Genomic DNA, 23731 nt, shown 5'->3' with positions numbered 1-23731 from the left:
TAGTGGCACTACTGAGGACTATGTAACGGTGCTGTGCGGGAGGGAAAGGTATAATAATAGTGACACTACTGAGGACTATGTAACGGTGCTGTGCGGGAGGGAAAGGTATAATAATAGTGACACTACTGAGGACTATGTAACAGTGCTGTGCGGGAGGGAAAGGTATAATAATAGTGACACTACTGAGGACTATGTAACGGTGCTGTGCGGGAGGGAAAGGTATAATAATAGTGACACTACTGAGGACTATGTAACGGTGCTGTGCGGGAGGGAAAGGTGTAATACTAGTGACACTACTGAGGACTATGTAACGGTGCTGTGCGGGAGGGAAAGGTGTAATAATAGTGACACTACTGAGGACTATGTAACGGTGCTGTGCGGGAGGGAAAGGTGGAATAATAGTGACAGTACTGAGGACTATGTAACGGTGCTGTGCGGGAGGGAAAGGAGGAATAATAGTGACAGTACTGAGGACTATGTAACAGTGCTGTGCGGGAGGGAATGGCATAATAATAGTGGCACTACTGAGGACTATGTAACGGTGCTGTGCGGGAGGGAAAGGTATAATAATAGTGACACTACTGAGGACTATGTAACGGTGCTGTGGGGGAGGGAAAGGTGTAATAATAGTGACACTACTGAGGACTATGTAAAGGTGCTGTGCGGGAGGGAAAGGTATAATAATAGTGACACTACTGAGAACTATGTAACAGTGCTGTGCAGGAGGGAAAGGTGGAATAATAGTGACACTACTGAGGACTATGTAACGGTGCTGTGCGGGAGGGAATGGTATAATTATAGTGACACTACTGAGAACTATGTAACGGTGCTGTGCGGGAGGGAAAGGTGTAATAATAGTGACACTACTGAGCACTATGTAACGGTGCTGTGCGGGAGGGAAAGGTGTAATAATAGTGACACTACTGAGGACTATGTAACGGTGCTGTGCGGGAGGGAAAGGTGTAATAATAGTGACACTACTGAGGACTATGTAACGGTGCTGTGCGGGAGGGAAAGGTGGAATAATAGTGACAGTACTGAGGACTATGTAACGGTGCTGTGCGGGAGGGAAAGGAGGAATAATAGTGACAGTACTGAGGACTATGTAACAGTGCTGTGCGGGAGGGAATGGCATAATAATAGTGGCACTACTGAGGACTATGTAACGGTGCTGTGCGGGAGGGAAAGGTATAATAATAGTGACACTACTGAGGACTATGTAACGGTGCTGTGCGGGAGGGAAAGGTATAATAATAGTGACACTACTGAGGACTATGTAACAGTGCTGTGCGGGAGGGAAAGGTATAATAATAGTGACACTACTGAGGACTATGTAACGGTGCTGTGCGGGAGGGAAAGGTATAATAATAGTGACACTACTGAGGACTATGTAACGGTGCTGTGCGGGAGGGAAAGGTGTAATACTAGTGACACTACTGAGGACTATGTAACGGTGCTGTGCGGGAGGGAAAGGTGTAATAATAGTGACACTACTGAGGACTATGTAACGGTGCTGTGCGGGAGGGAAAGGTGGAATAATAGTGACAGTACTGAGGACTATGTAACGGTGCTGTGCGGGAGGGAAAGGAGGAATAATAGTGACAGTACTGAGGACTATGTAACAGTGCTGTGCGGGAGGGAATGGCATAATAATAGTGGCACTACTGAGGACTATGTAACGGTGCTGTGCGGGAGGGAAAGGTATAATAATAGTGACACTACTGAGGACTATGTAACGGTGCTGTGGGGGAGGGAAAGGTGTAATAATAGTGACACTACTGAGGACTATGTAACGGTGCTGTGCGGGAGGGAAAGGTGTAATAATAGTGACACTACTGAGGACTATGTAAAGGTGCTGTGCGGGAGGGAAAGGTATAATAATAGTGACACTACTGAGAACTATGTAACAGTGCTGTGCAGGAGGGAAAGGTGGAATAATAGTGACACTACTGAGGACTATGTAACGGTGCTGTGCGGGAGGGAATGGTATAATTATAGTGACACTACTGAGAACTATGTAACGGTGCTGTGCGGGAGGGAAAGGTGTAATAATAGTGACACTACTGAGCACTATGTAACGGTGCTGTGCGGGAGGGAAAGGTGTAATAATAGTGACACTACTGAGGACTATGTAACGGTGCTGTGCGGGAGGGAAAGGTGTAATAATAGTGACACTACTGAGGACTATGTAACGGTGCTGTGCGGGAGGGAAAGGTGTAATAATAGTGACACTACTGAGGACTATGTAACGGTGCTGTGCGGGAGGGAAAGGTGTAATAATAGTGACACTACTGAGGACTATGTAACGGTGCTGTGCAGGAGGGAAAGGTGTAATAATAGTGACACTACTGAGGACTATGTAACGGTGCTGTGCGGGAGGGAAAGGTGTAATAATAGTGACACTACTGAGGACTATGTAACGGTGCTGTGCGGGAGGGAATGGTATAATAGTGATAGTACTGAGGACTATGTAACGGTGCTGTGCGGGAGGGAATGGTATAATAATAGTGACACTACTGAGAACTATGTAACGGTGCTGTGCAGGAGGGTAAGGTGGAATAATAGTGACACTACTGAGAACTATGTAACGGTGCTGTGCGGGAGGGAAAGGTGGAATAATAGTGACACTACTGAGAACTATGTAACAGTGCTGTGCAGGAGGGAAAGGTGGAATAATAGTGACACTACTGAGGACTATGTAACGGTGCTGTGCGGGAGGGAATGGTATAATTATAGTGACACTACTGAGAACTATGTAACGGTGCTGTGCGGGAGGGAAAGGTGTAATAATAGTGACACTACTGAGCACTATGTAACGGTGCTGTGCGGGAGGGAAAGGTGTAATAATAGTGACACTACTGAGGACTATGTAACGGTGCTGTGCGGGAGGGAAAGGTATAATAATAGTGACACTACTGAGGACTATGTAACGGTGCTGTGCGGGAGGGAAAGGTGTAATAATAGTGACACTACTGAGGACTATGTAACGGTGCTGTGCGGGAGGGAAAGGTATAATAATAGTGACACTACTGAGGACTATGCAACGGTGCTGTGCGGGAGGGAAAGGTGTAATAATAGTGACACTACTGAGGACTATGTAACGGTGCTGTGCGGGAGGGAAAGGTGTAATAATAGTGACACTACTGAGGACTATGTAACTGTGCTGTGCGGGAGGGAAAGGTGTAATAATAGTGACACTACTGAGGACTATGTAACGGTGCTGTGCGGGAGGGAAAGGTATAATAATAGTGACACTACTGAGGACTATGTAACGGTGCTGTGCGGGAGGGAAAGGTGTAATAATAGTGACACTACTGAGGACTATGTAACGGTGCTGTGCGGGAGGGAAAGGTATAATAATAGTGACACTACTGAGGACTATGTAACGGTGCTGTGCGGGAGGGAAAGGTGTAATAATAGTGACACTACTGAGGACTATGTAACGGTGCTGTGCGGGAGGGAAAGGTGTAATAATAGTGACACTACTGAGGACTATGTAACGGTGCTGTGCGGGAGGGAAAGGTGTAATAATAGTGACACTACTGAGGACTATGTAACGGTGCTGTGCGGGAGGGAAAGGTGGAATAATAGTTACAGTACTGAGGACTATGTAACGGTGCTGTGCGGGAGGGAATGGTATAATAATAGTGACAGTACTGAGGACTATGTAACGGTGCTGTGCGGGAGGGAATGGTATAATAATAGTGACACTACTGAGGACTATGTAACGGTGCTGTGCGGGAGGGAAAGGTGGAATAATAGTGACACTACTGAGAACTATGTAATGGTGCTGTGCGGGAGGGAAAGGTGGAATAATAGTGACACTACTGAGAACTATGTAATGGTGCTGTGCAGGAAGGAAAGGTGGAATAATAGTGACACTACTGAGAACTATGTAACGGTGCTGTGCGGGAGGGAAAGGTGGAATAATAGTGACACTACTGAGAACTATGTAACGGTTGTCAAAGTCGAAAAATATTGTAATGCATATACCCTGTACTAACCCCATGCACATGCCCGCTGCGCGTGCACTCAGTCTGCCGTGCGTGCACATATCCGCAATTTGCGTAAAGTAGCTTCCCACGGCCATGCGCCTTAGCGCGTGGTATGCGCATTTACGGTAGAAAAACAGTAAATGGAAAGAAGATCAAAGGCGCTACTTTACATAAAACTTGTATATAAAGAAAGAGATATAATATACATCACATGAATTCTTTGTAGTCCCTTGTTAGTCTCTTTCTATTATTCCAGTAATTGCCGGGTGTTTACATGCAAAAAACAGAATTGAACACAAAATGTGTAGTAATGTTTGTAATAAAGTCAATTTCTGTGAGTTCTCCGGCGAAAAAGAGCCCTATATTGTGAGGATTTCTTGATAGCAGATAAGAATAGTTTCTCACCACCACTTCACAGGCACAGATAAACGTACCAAAACTCACTTAGAATTATATATCACCATACATGTAAAGGTTTCTTTTACACTTCTGATCATAGCACATGAAGTAAGCTCTGTTCAATAAAACGTACCACACTCACTTTTCAGCAGATGGAGTTCCATACATAGCGGTTTCTTTAAACAGATGAATCACTCTTCTCTCCAAAAAATATTTTTATTTGTTTCCATATAATAAAATTAAACAATCAGATAAAAATCTCCATATTCAAAATCCAAATACTTAGTTCCAAGATAAAACAAATGTGTGTCAGAATAAAATAAGACAATCACAAGTAAATTCCGGACTTATACTTGTGGACACAAATGCTATATTACCTTGGAATGGTATGAATGGAGAAGGATAAAAAGCACTGTCTGGTAGCAGTGCTTTTTATCCTTCTCCATTCATACCATTCCAAGGTAATATAGCATTTGTGTCCACAAGTATAAGTCCGGAATTTACTTGTGATTGTCTTATTTTATTCTGACACACATTTGTTTTATCTTGGAACTAAGTTTTTGGATTTTGAATATGGAGATTTTTATCTGTTTAATTTTATTATATGGAAACAAATAAAAAAAAATTTTGGAGAGAAGAGTGATTCATCTGTCTAAAGAAACCGCTATGTATGGAACTCCATCTGCTGAAAAGTGAGTGTGGTACGTTTTATTGAACAGAGCTTACTTCATGTGCTATGATCAGAAGTGTAAAAGAAACCTTTACATGTATGGTGATATATAATTCTAAGTGAGTTTTGGTACGTTTATCTGTGCCTGTGAAGTGGTGGTGAGAAACTATCCTTATCTGCTATCAAGAAATCCTCACAATATAGGGCTCTTTTCGCCGGAGAACTCGCAGAAATTGACTTTATTACAAACATTACTACACATTTTGTGTTCAATTCTGTTTTTTGCATGTAAACACCCGGCAATTACTGGAATAATAGAAAGAGACTAACAAGGGACTACAAAGAATTCATGTGATGTATATTATATCTCTTTCTTTATATACAAGTTTTATGTAAAGTAGCGCCTTTGATCTTCTTTCCATTTACTGTTTTTCACTTGTTCTTCACGTGATCTGGATTTGGGCAGATCATAGGAGGGTTAGGATTGGGCTGCTAACTTCTTTTGCGCCAGAATTCACGCACACCTTATTTTTATTGCATTTACGGTAGAGTTTGTGAACGCGTAGAGGGTTATTAGAACATTACATATTTAACCCAAATAGTGTACATTTTAGATATAACTCCCGTGCACCACATCAACGAGTATCAATAGTTTAAACAGTTCCAGGACTAAGGGATTCGCCTTTGCATGATAGGAAGGGTCAGACAAAGGTTAGAAGGTGATGTTTAGTATCCAGCTGTAGGGTATTTTAAGGGTAACATTCCGGTGTTAGTTAGAGAAAGATCGCATGTTCCTGCGTAGTTATGTACAGAAGTAGAATATAGATATTAACTGTATTTACTGTATATTATGTATGCGGCGGGAATCCAGAGGATACCACCCACCAGAGCAGTTGGGGAAAGATATCGCCCACCTTTTCCAATCAACCTTTGACCTCTCCTGTAATGAAGGGACGCACCTCTGTGTCCAATGGACAATGAGATTACAGTGACCATTGTATTGCGTATGTAAATTGTGTATAAAAAGCCCGTTGTTGCCTGGCCGGTCAGAAGACTCTGAACGCTATCTGTATGACGAGCGGAGGACCGGCCAGGTTGCGCTTGCGAACATTCTTACGTATATACATTCTCTGTAGCCATTATTCTGTTTAAATTTATCTTGTTAGCCTGTAGTGTATAATTTGTACTGTTTTACCTTTTGGAATAATCCACTGTGGCCTTAGAAACCCTGTGGTTCAACTACAAACCGGTGTTGTGTCCTCACTTTCCTGCAAGGGTTTAAAGTGTTTTTTAGCTGTAAAAGGTTTATAAGTATTGATAAGGTGTACGCACTGCGGGTACTAGATACCGTCAGCGCTACTTAAGGTACAACATCGTTGCAGTACATTGCTGCTAAGGGTTTATAGTGTAAGAATAACATTGCATTGAATTACGTATAAGGTTTAAAGGTTATCAATTGTGTGTGTGCGAGCTGTGCGTACTCTGTACACTCAGCGCGGCGTGTGTACGCCACGTACGTACCACGTACGGGACTCTGTACGCAAATAGCGTACAAAGTGCGTAGCACGTGTATTCAGTCTAGCGGCCATAGAGGCTCCACGGTATAAGTGTATCTAGAGCTATAGCTTTACGGTTTAAGATAATATCGACATTATCACGGTGCTGTGCGGGAAGGAAAGGAGTAATAATAGTGACACTACCGGGGACTAGAACAGTGCTGTGCGGGAGGGAAAGGTGTAATAATAGTGACACTACTGAGAACTATGTAACAGTGCTGTGCGGGAGGGAAAGGTGGAATAATAGGGACACTACTGAGAACTATGTAATGGTGCTGTGCGGGAGGGAAAGGTATAATAGTGACACTGCTGAGGACTATGGAACGGTGCTGTGCGGGAGGGAAAGGTGTAATAATAGTGACACTACTGAGGACTAAGGAACGGTGCTGTGCGGGAGGGAAAGGTGGAATAATAGTGACACTACTGGGGACTAGAACAGTGCTGTGCGGGAGGGAAAGGTGTAATAATAGTGACACTACTGAGGACTATGTAACGGTGCTGTGCGGGAGGGAAAGGTGGAATAATAGTGACAGAACTGGGGACTAGAACAGTGCTGTGAAGGAGGGAAAGGTGTAATACTAGTGACACTACTGAGGACTATGTAACGGTGCTGTCCGGGAGGGAAAGGTGGAATAATAGTGACACTACTGAGAACTATGTAATGGTGCTGTGCGGGAGGGAAAGGAGTAATAATAGTGACACTACTGGGGACTAGAACAGTGCTGTGCGGGAGGGAAAGGTGTAATAATAGTGACACGACTGAGGATTATGGAACAGTGCTGTGCGGGAGGGAAAGGTGGAATAATAGTGACACTACAGAGGACTATGTAACGGTGCTGTGCAGGAGGGAAAGGTGTAATAATAGTGACACTACTGAGTACTATGTAACGGAGCTGTGCGGGAGGGAAAGGTGTAATAATAGTGACACTACTGAGAACTATGTAACAGTGCTGTGCGGGAGGGAAAGGAGGAATAATAGTGACACTACTGAGAACTATGTAATGGTGCTGTGCGGGAGGGAAAGGTATAATAGTGACACTGCTGAGGACTATGGAATGGTGCTGTGCGGGAGGGAAAGATGGAATAATAGTGACACTACTGGGGACTAGAACAGTGTTGTGAGGGAGGGAAAGGTGTAATAATAGTGACACTGCTGAGGACTATGGAATGGTGCTGTGCGGGAGGGAAAGGTGGAATAATAGTGACACTACTGGGGACTAGAACAGTGCTGTGAGGGGGGGGAAAGGTGTAATAATAGTGACACTACTGAGGACTATGTAACGGTGCTGTGCGGGAGGGAAAGGTGGAATAATAGTGACACTACTGAGAACTATGTAACGGTGCTGTGCGGGAGGGAAAGGAGTAATAATGGTGACACTACTGGGGACTAGAACAGTGCTGTGCGGGAGGGAAAGGTGTAATAATAGTGACACGACTGAGGATTATGGAACAGTGCTGTGCGGGAGGGAAAGGTGGAATAATAGTGACACTACTGAGAACTATGTAACGGTGCTGTGCGGGAGGGAAAGGTGGAATAATAGTTACACCAGTGAGGACTATGCAACAGTGCTGTGCGGGAGGGAAAGGTGTAATAATAGTGACACGACTGAGGATTATGGAACGGTGCTGTGCGGGAGGGAAAGGTGGAATAATAGTGACACTGCAGAGGACTATGTAACGGTGCTGTGTAGGAGGGAAATGTGTAATAATAGTGACACTACTGAGGACTATGTAACGGTGCTGTGCAGGAGGGAATGGTATAATAATAATAATAGTGACACTACTGAGGACTATGTAACGGTGCTGTGCGGGAGGGAAAGGTGGAATAATAGTGACACTACTGAGGACTATGTAACGGTGCTGTGCGGGAGGGAATGGTATAATAATAGTGACACTACTGAGGACTATGTAATGGTGCTGTGCGGGAGGGAATGGTATAATAATAGTGACACTACTGAGGACTATGTGACGGTGTTGTGCGGGAGGGAAAGGTGGAATAATAGTGACACCAGTGAGGACTATGTAACGGTGCTGTGCGGAGGGAAAGGTGGAATAATAGTGACACTACTGAGAACTATGTAACGGTGCTGTGCGGGAGGGAAAGGAGTAATAATAGTGACACTACTGGGGACTAGAACAGTGCTGTGCGGGAGGGAAAGGTGGAATAATAGTGACACTACTGAGAACTATGTAACGGTGCTGTGCGGGAGGGAAAGGTGTAATAATAGTGACACGACTGAGGATTTTGGAACAGTGCTGTGTGGGAGGGAAAGGTGGAATAATAGTGACACTACTGAGGACTATGTAACGGTGCTGTGCGGGAGGGAAAGGTGTAATAATAGTGACACTACTGGGGACTATGTAACGGTGCTGTGCGGGAGGGAAAGGTGTAATAATAGTGACACTACTGAGGACTATGTAACGGTGCTGTGCGGGAGGGAAAGCTGGAATAATAGTGACACTACTGAGCACTATGTAACGGTGCTGTGCGGGAGGGAAAGCTGGAATAATAGTGACACTACTGAGCACTATGTAACGGTGCTGTGCGGGAGGGAATGGTATAATAATAATAATAGTGACACTACTGAGGACTATGTAACGGTGCTGTGCGGGAGGGAAAGGTGTAATAATAGTGACACGACTGAGGATTATGGAACGGTGCTGTGCGGGAGGGAAAGGTGTAATAATAAGAATTTACTTACCGATAATTCTATTTCTCGGAGTCCGTAGTGGATGCTGGGGTTCCTGAAAGGACCATGGGGAATAGCGGCTCCGCAGGAGACAGGGCACAAAAGTAAAGCTTTCCGATCAGGTGGTGTGCACTGGCTCCTCCCCCTATGACCCTCCTCCAAGCCAGTTAGGTACTGTGCCCGGACGAGCGTACACAATAAGGGAGGAATTTTGAATCCCGGGTAAGACTCATACCAGCCACACCAATCACACCGTACAACTTGTGATCAAAACCAGTTAACAGTATGATAACAGAGGAGCCTCTGAAAGATGGCTTCTTAACAATAACCCGAATTAGTTAACAATAACTATGTACAATTATTGCAGATAATCCGCACTTGGGATGGGCGCCCAGCATCCACTACGGACTCCGAGAAATAGAATTATCGGTAAGTAAATTCTTATTTTCTCTATCGTCCTAGTGGATGCTGGGGTTCCTGAAAGGACCATGGGGATTATACCAAAGCTCCCAAACGGGCGGGAGAGTGCGGATGACTCTGCAGCACCGAATGAGAGAACTCCAGGTCCTCCTTAGCCAGAGTATCAAATTTGTAAAATTTTACAAACGTGTTCTCCCCTGACCACGTAGCTGCTCGGCAAAGTTGTAATGCCGAGACCCCTCGGCAGCCGCCCAAGATGAGCCCACCTTCCTTGTGGAGTGGGCCTTTACAGATTTAGGCTGTGGCAGGCCTGCCACAGAATGTGCAAGTTGGATTGTGCTACAGATCCAACGAGCAATCGTCTGCTTAGACGCAGGAGCACCCATCTTGTTGGGTGCATACAATATAAACAACGAGTCAGATTTTCTGACTCCAGCTGTCCTTGCAATATATATTTTTAATGCTCTGACAACGTCCAGTAACTTGGAGTCCTCCAAGTCACTTGTAGCCGCAGGCACTACAATAGGCTGGTTCAGATGAAATGCTGACACCACCTTAGGGAGAAAATGCGGACGAGTCCGCAGTTCTGCCCTGTCCGAATGGAAAATCAGATATGGGCTTTTGTAAGATAAAGCTGCCAGTTCTGACACTCTCCTGGCCGAAGCCAGGGCTAGTAACATGGTCACTTTCCATGTGAGATATTTTAAATCCACCTTTTTTAGTGGTTCAAACCAATGAGATTTTAGAAATTCCAAAACCACATTGAGATCCCACGGTGCCACTGGAGGCACCACAGGAGGCTGTATATGCAGCACTCCCTTAACAAAAGTCTGGACTTCAGGAACTGAAGCCAATTCTTTTTGAAAGAAAATCGACAGGGCCGAAATTTGAACCTTAATAGATCCCAATTTGAGACCCATAGACAATCCTGATTGCAGGAAATGTAGGAATCGACCCAGTTGAAATTCCTCCGTCGGAGCACTCCGATCCTCGCACCACGCAACATATCTTCGCCAAATGCGGTGATAGTGTTGCACGGTTACTTCCTTCCTTGCTTTAATCAAAGTAGGAATGACTTCTTCCGGCATGCCTTTTTCCTTTAGGATCCGGCGTTCAACCGCCATGCCGTCAAACGCAGCCGCGGTAAGTCTTGAAACAGACAGGGACCCTGCTGAAGCAAGTCCCTCCTTAGAGGTAGAGGCCACGGATCTTCCGTGATCATCTCTTGAAGTTCCGGGTACCAAGTCCTTCTTGGCCAATCCGGAACCACTAGTATCGTTCTTACGCCTCTTTGCCGTATAATTCTCAATACTTTTGGTATGAGAGGCAGAGGAGGAAACACATACACCGACTGGTACACCCAAGGCGTTACCAGCGCGTCCACAGCTATTGCCTGCGGATCTCTTGACCTGGCGCAATACCTGTCCAGTTTTTTGTTGAGGCGAGACGCCATCATGTCCACCATTGGTCTTTCCCAACGGGTTACCAGCATGTGGAAGACTTCCGGATGAAGTCCCCACTCTCCCGGGTGAAGGTCGTGTCTGCTGAGGAAGTCTGCTTCCCAGTTGTCCACTCCCGGGATGAACACTGCTGACAGTGCTATCACATGATTCTCTGCCCAGCGAAGAATCCTTGCAGCTTCTGCCATTGCACTCCTGCTTCTTGTGCCGCCCTGTCTGTTCACATGGGCGACTGCCGTGATGTTGTCCGAATGGATCAACACCGGTTTTCCTTGAAGCAGAGGTTCTGCCTGGCTTAGAGCATTGTAGATTGCTCTTAGTTCCAGAATGTTTATGTGAAGAGACGTTTCCAGGCTCGTCCACACTCCCTGGAAGTTTCTTCCTTGTGTGACTGCTCCCCAGCCTCTCAGGCTGGCGTCCGTGGTCACCAGGATCCAATCCTGTATGCCGAATCTGCGGCCCTCCAATAGATGAGCACTCTGCAACCACCACAGAAGAGATACCCTTGTCCTTGGAGACAGGGTTATCCGCTGGTGCATCTGAAGATGCGACCCTGACCATTTGTCTAACAGATCCCTCTGGAAAATTCGTGCATGGAATCTGCCGAATGGAATTGCTTCGTAAGAAGCCACCATTTTTCCCAGGACTCTTGTGCATTGATGTACAGACACCTTTCCTGGTTTTAGGAGGTTCCTGACAAGCTCGGACAACTCCTTGGCTTTTTCCTCCGGGAGAAAAACCTTTTTCTGAACCGTGTCCAGAATCATCCCTAGGAACAGCAGACGAGTTGTCGGCATTAACTGGGATTTTGGAATATTCAGAATCCAGCCGTGCTGTTTTAGCACTTCTTGAGACAGTGCTAATCCCCTCTCTAGCTGTTCTCTGGACCTTGCCCTTATTAGGAGATCGTCCAAGTATGGGATAATTAATACGCCTTTTCTTCGAAGAAGAATCATCATCTCGGCCATTACCTTTGTAAAGACTTGAGGTGCCGTGGACAATCCGAACGGCAGCGTCTGAAACTGATAGTGACAGTTTTGTACAACGAACCTGAGGTACCCCTGGTGTGAGGGGTAAATTGGAACGTGGAGGTACGCATCCTTGATGTCCAAGGACACCATAAAGTCCCCTTCTTCCAGGTTCGCTATCACTGCTCTGAGTGACTCCATTTTGAACTTGAACTTCTTTATGTACAGGTTCAAGGACTTCAGATTTAGAATAGGTCTTACCGAGCCGTCCGGCTTCGGTACCACAAATAGAGTGGAATAATACCCCTTTCCCTGTTGTAGAAGAGGTACCTTGACTATCACCTGCTGAGAGTACAGCTTGTGAATGGCTTCCAAAACCGTCTCCCTTTCGGAGGGGGACGTTGGTAAAGCAGACTTCAGGAAACGGCGAGGCGGATCTGTCTCTAGTTCCAACCTGTACCCCTGAGATATTATCTGCAGGATCCAGGGATCTACCTGCGAGTGAGCCCACTGCGCGCTGAAATGCTTGAGACGACCGCCCACCGCCCCCGAGTCCGCTTGAGAAGCCCCAGCGTCATGCTGAGGCTTTTGTAGAAGCGGGGGAGGGCTTCTGTTCCTGGGAAGGAGCTGCCTGTTGGTGTCTCTTCCCCCTTCCTCTGCCTCGTGGCAGATATGAATATCCCTTTGCTCTCTTGTTTTTAAAGGAACGAAAGGACTGCGGTTGAAAAGTCGGTGTCTTTTTCTGTTGGGGAGTAGCTTGAGGTAAAAAGGTGGATTTCCCGGCTGTAGCCGTGGCCACCAAATCTGATAGACCGACTCCAAATAACTCCTCCCCTTTATACGGCAAAACTTCCATATGCCGTTTTGAGTCCGCATCGCCTGACCACTGTCGCGTCCATAAACTTCTTCTGGCCGAAATGGACATAGCACTTACCCGTGATGCCAGTGTGCAGATATCCCTCTGTGCATCACGCATATAAAGAAATGCATCCTTTATTTGCTCTAAAGACAGTAAAACATTGTCCCTATCCAGGGTATCAATATTTTCAATCAGGGACTCTGACCAAACTACTCCAGCACTGCACATCCAGGCTGACGCTATAGCTGGTCGTAGTATAACACCTGTATGTGTGTATATACTTTTTTGGATATTTTCCATCCTCCTATCTGTTGGATCTTTAAGTGCGGCCGTCTCAGGAGAGGGTAACGCCACTTGTTTAGATAAGCGTGTGAGCGCCTTATCCACCCTAGGAGGTGTTTCCCAGCGCGCCCTAACCTCTGACGGGAAAGGGTATAAAGCTAATAACTTCTTTGAAATTAGCATCTTTTTATCGGGGGCAACCCACGCTTCATCACATACATCATTTAGTTCTTCTGATTCAGGAAAAACTATAGGTAGTTTTTTCACACCCCACATAATACCCTGTTTAGTGGTACCAGTAGTATCAGCTAAATGTAACACCTCCTTCATTGCCAAAATCATATAACGTGTGGCCCTACTGGAAAATACGGTTGATTCGTCACCGTCGCCACTGGAATCAGTGCCTGTGTCTGGGTCTGTGTCGACCGACTGAGGCAAAGGGCGTTTTACAGCCCCTGACGGTGTTTGAGGCGCCTGGACAGGCACTAACTGATTGTCCGGCCGTCTCATGTCGACAAACGACTGCTTTAGCGTGTTGACACTATCCCGTAATTCCATAAATAAAGGCATCCATTCTGGTGTCGACCCCCTAGGAGGTGACATCCCCATATTTGGCAATTGCTCCGCCTCCACACCAATATCGTCCTCATACATGTTGACACACACGTACCGACACACAGCAGACACACAGGGAATGCTCTTAACGAAGACAGGACCCCACTAGCCCTTTGGGGAGACAGAGGGAGAGTTTGCCAGCACACACCAAAAGCGCTATATATGACAGGGATAGCCTTATAATAAGTGCTCCCTGTATAGCTGCTTTTATAATATAATTTTTGCCACTATTTTGCCCCCCCTCTCTTGTTTTACCCTGTTTCTGTAGTGCAGTGCAGGGGAGAGACCTGGGAGCCGTCCTGACCAGCGGAGCTGTGTAAGGAAAATGGCGCTGTGTGCTGAGGAGATAGGCCCCGCCCCTTTTCCGGCGGGCTCGTCTCCCGCTCTTTAGTGTATTCTGGCAGGGGTTAAATATCTCCATATAGCCCCGGAGGCTATATGTGAGGTATTTTTTAGCCAAATAGGTTTTCATTTGCCTCCCAGGGCGCTCCCCTCCCAGCGCCCTGCACCCTCAGTGACTGCCGTGTGAAGTGTGCTGAGAGGAAAATGGCGCACAGCTGCAGTGCTGTGCGCTACCTTTAGAAGACTGAGGAGTCTTCTGCCGCCGATTCTGGACCTCTTCATGTTTCAGCATCTGCAAGGGGGCCGGCGGCGAGGCTCCGGTGACCATCCAGGCTGTACCTGTGATCGTCCCTCTGGAGCTGATGTCCAGTAGCCAAGAAGCCAATCCATCCTGCACGCAGGTGAGTTCACTTCTTCTCCCCTAAGTCCCTCGTTGCAGTGATCCTGTTGCCAGCAGGACTCACTGTAAAATAAAAAACCTAAGCTAAACTTTCTCTAAGCAGCTCTTTAGGAGAGCCACCTAGATTGCACCCTTCTCGGCCGGGCACAAAAATCTAACTGGCTTGGAGGAGGGTCATAGGGGGAGGAGCCAGTGCACACCACCTGATCGGAAAGCTTTACTTTTGTGCCCTGTCTCCTGCGGAGCCGCTATTCCCCATGGTCCTTTCAGGAACCCCAGCATCCACTAGGACGATAGAGAAAATAGTGACACTACTGAGGACTATGTAACGGTGCTGTGCGGGAGGGAAAGGTGGAATAATAGTGACACGACTGAGGATTATGGAACGGTGCTGTGCGGGAGGGAAAGGTGTAATAATAGTGACACTACTGAGGACTATGTAACGGTGCTGTGCGGGAGGGAAAGGTGGAATAATAGTGACACTACTGAGGACTATGTAACAGTGCTGTGCGGGAGGGAAAGGTGGAATAATAGTGACACTACTGAGGACTATATAACGGTGCTGTGCGGGAGGGAAAGGTGGAATAATGGTGACACTACTGAGGACTATGTAACCGTGTTGTGCATGGAGGGAATGGTATAATAATAGTGACACTACTGGGGATTATGTAACGGTGCTGTGCGGGAGGGAAAGGTGGAATAATAGTGACACCAGTGATGAGGTTTCGTGGGGGGGGGGGGGGGGGGTGTTGCCTCACAGATAATCAGGTGGCACATGATATGTGTTCTGTATAGAGATGAGCGGGTTCGGTTTCTCTGAATCCGAACCCGCCAGAACTTCATGTTTTTTTTCACGGGTCCGAGCGACTCGGATCTTCCCGCCTTGCTCGGTTAACCCGAGCGCGCCCGAACGTCATCATGACGCTGTCGGATTCTCGCGAGGCTCGGATTCTATCGCGAGACTCGGATTCTATATAAGGAGCCGCGCGTCGCCGCCATTTTCACACGTGCATTGAGATTGATAGGGAGAGGACGTGGCTGGCGTCCTCTCCATTTAGATTATAAGAGACTGAGAGAGATTTACTGGAGCTGACTAGGAGGAGTACTGTTACTGTAGAAGTGTAGAGACTGAGTGGAGAGAGTTTACTAGTGAGGACAGTGCAGTTTACTTTATAATCCGTTCTCTGCCTGAAAAAAGCGATACACAGCACACAGTGACTCAGTCACATACCATATCTGTGTGCACTGCTCAGGCTCAGGCCAGTGTGCTGCATCATCTATTATCTATATATAATATTATATATATCTGTCTGACTGCTCAGCTCACACAGCTTATAATTGTGGGGGAGACTGGGGAGCACTACTGCAGTGCCAGTTATAGGTTATAGCAGGAGCCAGGAGTACATAATATATTATATAGTGAGTGACCACCAGACACACAGTGCAGTTTATTTAATATATCCGTTCTCTGCCTGAAAAAAGCGATACACACAGTGACTCAGTCAGTCACATACCATATCTGTGTGCACTGCTCAGGCTCAGGCCAGTGTGCTGCATCATCTATATATATTATATATCTGTCTGACTGCTCAGCTCACACAGCTTATAATTGTGGGGGAGACTGGGGAGCACTACTGCAGTGCCAGTTATAGGTTATAGCAGGAGCCAGGAGTACATAATATTATATTAAAATTAAACAGTGCACACTTTTGCTGCAGGAGTGCCACTGCCAGTGTGACTAGTGACCAGTGACCTGACCACCAGTATATATAATATTAGTAGTATACTATCTCTTTATCAACCAGTCTATATTAGCAGCAGACACAGTACAGTGCGGTAGTTCACGGCTGTGGCTACCTCTGTGTCGGCACTCGGCAGCCCGTCCATAATTGTATATACCACCTAACCGTGGTTTTTTTTTCTTTCTTTATACATACATACTAGTTACGAGTATACTATCTCTTTATCAACCAGTCTATATATTAGCAGCAGACACAGTACAGTGCGGTAGTTCACGGCTGTGGCTACCTCTGTGTCGGCACTCGGCAGCCCGTCCATAATTGTATATACCACCTAACCGTGGTTTTTTTTTCTTTCTTTATACATACATACTAGTTACGAGTATACTATCTCTTTATCAACCAGTCTATATATTAGCAGCAGACACAGTACAGTGCGGTAGTTCACGGCTGTGGCTACCTCTGTGTCGGCACTCGGCAGCCCGTCCATAATTGTATATACCACCTAACCGTGTTTTTTTTTTCTTTCTTTATACATACATACTAGTTACGAGTATACTATCTCTTTATCAACCAGTCTATATATTAGCAGCAGACACAGTACAGTGCGGTAGTTCACGGCTGTGGCTACCTCTGTGTCGGCACTCGGCAGCCCGTCCATAATTGTATATACCACCTAACCGTGGTTTTTTTTTCTTTCTTTATACATACATACTAGTTACGAGTATACTATCTCTTTATCAACCAGTCTATATATTAGCAGCAGACACAGTACAGTGCGGTAGTTCACGGCTGTGGCTACCTCTGTGTCGGCACTCGGCAGCCCGTCCATAATTGTATATACCACCTAACCGTGGTTTTTTTTTCTTTCTTTATACATACATACTAGTTACGAGTATACTATCTCTTTATCAACCAGTCTATATATTAGCAGCAGACACAGTACAGTGCGGTAGTTCACGGCTGTGGCTACCTCTGTGTCGGCACTCGGCAGCCCGTCCATAATTGTATACTAGTATCCAATCCATCCATCTCCATTGTTTACCTGAGGTGCCTTTTAGTTGTGCCTATTAAAATATGGAGAACAAAAATGTTGAGGTTCCAAAATTAGGGAAAGATCAAGATCCACTTCCACCTCGTGCTGAAGCTGCTGCCACTAGTCATGGCCGAGACGATGAAATGCCAGCAACGTCGTCTGCCAAGGCCGATGCCCAATGTCATAGTACAGAGCATGTCAAATCCAAAACACCAAATATCAGTAAAAAGCCTCTTTTTTTCTTTGCGTCATGTGCTGTTTGGGGAGGGTTTTTTGGAAGGGACATCCTGCGTGACACTGCAGTGCCACTCCTAGATGGGCCCGGTGTTTGTGTCGGCCACTAGGGTCGCTAATCTTACTCACACAGCTACCTCATTGCGCCTCTTTTTTTCTTTACGTCATGTGCTGTTTGGGGAGGGTTTTTTGGAAGGGCCATCCTGCGTGACACTGCAGTGCCACTCCTAGATGGGCCCGGTGTTTGTGTCGGCCACTAGGGTCGCTAATCTTACTCACACAGCTACCTCATTGCGCCTCTTTTTTTCTTTGCGTCATGTGCTGTTTGGGGAGGGTTTTTTGGAAGGGACATCCTGCGTGACACTGCAGTGCCACTCCTAGATGGGCCCGGTGTTTGTGTCGGCCACTAGGGTCGCTAATCTTACTCACACAGCTACCTCATTGCGCCTCTTTTTTTCTTTGCGTCATGTGCTGTTTGGGGAGGGTTTTTTGGAAGGGCCATCCTGCGTGACACTGCAGTGCCACTCCTAGATGGGCCCGGTGTTTGTGTCGGCCACTAGGGTCGCTAATCTTACTCACACAGCTACCTCATTGCGCCTCTTTTTTTCTTTGCGTCATGTGCTGTTTGGGGAGGGTTTTTTGGAAGGGACATCCTGCGTGACACTGCAGTGCCACTCCTAGATGGGCCCGGTGTTTGTGTCGGCCACTAGGGTCGCTTATCTTACTCACACAGCGACCTCGGTGCAAATTTTAGGACTAAAAATAATATTGTGAGGTGTGAGGTATTCAGAATAGACTGAAAATGAGTGTAACTTATGGTTTTTGAGGTTAATAATACTTTGGGATCAAAATGACCCCCAAATTCTATGATTTAAGCTGTTTTTTAGTGTTTTTTGAAAAAAACACCCGAATCCAAAACACACCCGAATCCGACAAAAAAAATTCGGTGAGGTTTTGCCAAAACGCGTTCGAACCCAAAACACGGCCGCGGAACCGAACCCAAAACCAAAACACAAAACCCGAAAAATTTCAGGCGCTCATCTCTAGTTCTGTACTAGTTATATGATAACCATAGAATACATAGGTATATTTGGTGTAAGGCAGAGCTATCATCCCTATCAGCGCAGATGTCCTGGCCCTGTGCCGCCATATTTGCGTGGCAGTTTTCTTAAACAGAATAAGAAACTCGTGTGTGTGAACCCTTAAGTGCTGCAGACAATCTGGAAGGGTTAAACCTTGGTCTTACGGCAGCAGCAAATGATCCCAGTGTTTGCAGAACATCTTTTTATAACCTGGCAGCATATGATTCCAGTCTCTGCAGCCGCTCCTGTACAAGTGCAGCGTTTTTCTTTTCCATCTGCCTGACTACACCGGGCGGCCGAGCATAATCCCAGGAAACCCTTAATAACATCTTAGGATCAGACGTGAGCACATTTACACTCCAGGCTTTGCCAGGCTGGGAGTAATAGGGGCCTACTGAGCGCTCAGCCAGGAGCTGCGCAGACGCTAAGTCACGCAGGTCAGCTCATCTCTATCTCACGAAGCTTCTACCCCATTAAATGATTCCTCTGTTCCTCTATGGAGAGGGTTATTCTGCTCTGCCAGGCTGGAAAGGTGACGCATTTGGAGGGAGTTCAAGCGTGGACATTTTATCAGCTTTTACCTCAAGTGGTCCCAGCTCACGGAGAGCGGATCCTACAGAGATCTTTTCTTCCCCCACTATTGATGCAGGACTTGGGAAACTGCTCTCCTGCTGCTGACATTTGACAAGAGACCATTTAGTAGATGTTCTACGTAGATTAAGACCAGTGTCCAATATTATAAAACGACAGCTTAGCAGGGACAGAAGGGGTAATTCAGATCTGATCGCTGGGCTGCTAATTTTGCAGTCCTGCGATCAGATAATCACCGCCCCAGGGGGTGTGTAAATTTGCTGTGCAAGTGTGCGATCGCATGTGTACGCCGAGCTGCGAAAATCCACTTTGTGCAGCCTGTGCGCAGGCCAGGACTTACTCCTACAGTGCAATGAGAACAGGCTGATCGGGGCCGGAGCGGACGTCAGACACCCGATCTGAATCACCCACAGAGTCCAGCACAAGCTTTTGTAAGGTGGTGAGTGGTCTGGAGAGATTCCAGGTGTTAATGGTATATAGTAGAGTTTCCCAAACTTCACAATTACAGTCCAAGTTTTAAGGATATGCATGCTTTAGTCCAGCTGGTTAAATAAAAAATAGGTAATAATTAAGTCACCTATGCTCAAACATGGCTATCCTTAAAACCTGGCATGCAATGGAGGAGTTTAGGAAACTCTGGTATAACCGGATGGAAAGGACGTAAGTAAAACATTGAATTATCATGCGTTGCATCATCATTTTTATTTACATGTATGTATTACACATGATATTTATGGCTAACCCCCCCCCCCCCCCCCCAAAACGGGTGTTTTCGGGATTTAAGCTGCAAATATTCAATGATAAATGGGCCCCCATATCGTCACAACTAGAGACATAAATACAGTACAGTGTCTCTGAAAAGCTGCTGGATTTATCCCATGCCGACATGGTCACAATGTCGTCATCCGCAAATGTCGACTTGTTCATTATATCGACATTTTACATATAGACAGAACGCTGGGCGTACATGCCAGTGAATATTTCAGGTTAGGGTTAAAAAAAAAAATGGTGTGTCGACATACTGACTGCCGTTTTAGTGTCGATATTCAGAATGTCACTGTATAATACCACACCGGCTTCTTTCCTCTGCCCCCCATTTGTGGTATAAGGTGTGAGCTAGGCTGGTGCACGCAGAGAACGCCCCGGGCTCAGACACTGCACCGCACAATCAGCGATTTCTAGGATTGTGCAGAGAGAAAGGACCTAATTGGGTTTTCAGTTTTCCAGCAGTTAATGAATGAGTTGGTTTTACTGGTCTGTTATTCACAGGACGATAATTACAGGCTGCGCAATATAATATAACCTCCTGTTTACACATCTGCAGCGCAAGCTGCATTTTATCTCTCCGTGTATTTCTATAGCACAACAATAACAAATGCAGTATTGACACATTGTAATTAGTGTTTCTTGGGAAATATTTAGACTTTTCTTCCTGTTTAATTTATGCTTCAGTCTATTTTTTTTTTCTTTTTTTCTTTTTAACGAGCTTAAAGTTGCCATGGCCTGGGAATTACATAATATCACTGGATTTCCGGTAACCATAATTATTATATTTCTGTGTATTTTGCATTATAACGTGAATGTACACCGGATCTGAAAGTGTGAGTATACAATGTAACATTCCGCGTCCTGATACAGAGCTATATATATATATATATATATATATATATATATATATATAGTATTCAGAGGGCGCACAACCGTATTGTTATTTCAAAATAAAATTAAACCAGCGTGACCAAAAAGGACAATAGTTTTAATAAAACAGAAGATTAAAATTCTAGTACATTAGTGCAATGTTCCATAGATACAATACTCATTTGTACAAATACAAGATATTAGTTAAAAAAGATTTTTTTTTTGCACAAAAGCCAACGCGTTTCGTCCGCAATGGACTTCATCAGGGCTACAGGTCGTAGCTGGTTATGTAAATGGAGGAAAGAAGGAGAGAGCAAAAAAAAAAAAAAAAGGAACAGTTGGTGACGTGGTATCATATTTCTCATGAACATTTCATTTCAAATGGATACAATTATTTAATCAAGGAACAGAGATTACTACATTTCCTGATTGAGCAGCAGTATCAAGGGGAGGATATGCATTCTCTAGCATTTCACAAAAGCACTTAAAAAAGGAGATATTGAGAGAAGAATGATATTCTCTACTATCTAACTATAAATTTAGTACCACCCAATTCGATTAAATTAGTCAGGAGATAAACTACTTCCTTTGAAGTTACTTTAAGGGATTCTTTCACCATAGCTAGAAATATGGTGTGATGGGCAATTACTAATAAAAAAGACAACGATAATTTAGTTTACTGAGTAATTTGCATCCTTAATACAGTTTGAATAACTAGTTTACCACTTACATAAAAGAATTTGAACCTTCTTATTGAAGATCAGATCTTCACTACTCGTGGTACATAAGTTTCTAGGTCTATAAAGAGAAATTGATTTAACTTACACTTCTCTTTCCAATTTCTAAATTTTTTTAACAATGAGTATAACCGGTTAACAAGTGTCCTCCAAAATTAGTAAAGCACCATAGGGTATCTACATAAATTAGATAACTCTTAGTTTATTAGTTTACTAGTTTATCCATTTATTTATATTTATATATATATATCGTACTTGCATTCACTTATAACAATGGTTATGACCAAGTAGAATATATCCTCCAAAGTTCATAGAGTATTACAGGATATCTATATAGATTAAATTGAACTTAATCAAAACCATAAGTTTAAATCACTTTGGTTGAAGTCAAATCAACTAGTAAACTTACTTAAAAGCAAGGTCAGAGCAGTGACATCGAGTAAGATATCCAAGGAGATAATATCCAACTATAATTAAATAAATGAAAGTCCTTATTACTTCAAAAAGGAAGAAAAAGACCTATTGCATTGAGAGCCAGAAAGTTACTACTTATACAATGAAGGATTTTGGATATATGTGGCTGCCTCCTCTCTTGAATGTCAAGTGAGCTAGAGAGTGTGGGTCTGGCTTATTTATACCCATATGGGTGTTACCTCACTTTCTTTCTCTTATTGATAGGTTAATCTAGAATAGTAGAATAATTAGATACCAGGCTAGTGAGGATGGAGTATTTCAATTAAATTGGTGCTAGCAATGAATAGAGTATACTCCTTGTAGAAAAACTAATGGCTAGCACTAGAAATGCACGTTTAATAAACCAAAGTGTGTTACTTCCGTCATGCATTCCACCCTGTGGAACGCACGTACTTCCGCCCTACATCCCGCCTCATGTAAGAGCGGTGAGAAAACTACAATGGGCATTACATTAAACAGACATATTAAGCCCAGGGAGGTGAACTCCGAAACAGGATCTCAATGAGTCCTGATCGGAGATACTCTCTCTTCGCTGCGTGTTCCATCTGGAATAATGACGGGACGCGCCGCGTCACTTCCGGATCCGGCTATGCGTTCCACCCGTTCTAATGGTGGAACGCACCTCTAACGGATCTGCGCGATACCGCTAATCTCGGAAGTGCGCTTCATTACTAACAGTATGAAGCGCACTGGGGGAAAATTAAATTCCGCCAAGTCCATAGTACATACAGGGTTATTCAGTAATGATACATTGACATTCAGTTGGTGACTGCAATCCCCATGGCTACCAAGAATAGCACATTATTTTCTCAATATCTTTACAATTCATAATGTGATATTACATAGACATAACAATATTAGTCTCTTTTGACAATCAAATGACATAAAATATTATTTTCTCAATGACATAACATATATTGACCCTTTAATATATATATATATATATATATATATATATATATATATCCATATTCTAATAGTGATCCCAAATAGATTATTTCCCATCTAACCTCTATTAGCGATACGGAGGAGTACACTGCCGACACAGGCATACGGAGGTGTACACTGCCGGCACATGCATGCAGCTGGGCACTGTATAACATGTTGCCAATCGTGTAATTAAGAAACCTATTGTTGAACTGCAGCCAAAAACTGTCAGGGCATTCTGAGACTTGTAGTTTCACAACACCCTGTTAGTAGGGGAGTGCGCTCTGCACTGGCTCTTCCTCACTGCCGGCTCTGGGACTCCGTATGAGAGGCAGAGGTGCCCAGACGTCACAGCATCCTCCTCCACTGCGTGCATCTCTACTGCGCCACTACGTGCGTCTTTGCTGCGCCTCTGCGTGCGTCTCTACTGCACCACTGCGTGCGTCTCTACTGCACTACTGCATGCGTCTCTACTGCACAACTGCGTGCGTCTCTACTGCACCACTGCGTGCGTCTCTACTGCACCACTGCTGCGCCACTGCGTGTGTCTCTGCTGCGCCACTACGCGTGTCTCCACTGCGCGTGTCTCTGCTGCGCCACTACGTGCGCCTCTGTGT

This window comes from Pseudophryne corroboree, chromosome 10 (genome assembly GCF_028390025.1).
Source record: "Pseudophryne corroboree isolate aPseCor3 chromosome 10, aPseCor3.hap2, whole genome shotgun sequence".
NCBI classification, from domain to species: Eukaryota; Metazoa; Chordata; class Amphibia; order Anura; family Myobatrachidae; genus Pseudophryne; species Pseudophryne corroboree.
Note: the sequence above shows the minus strand (reverse complement) of the source record.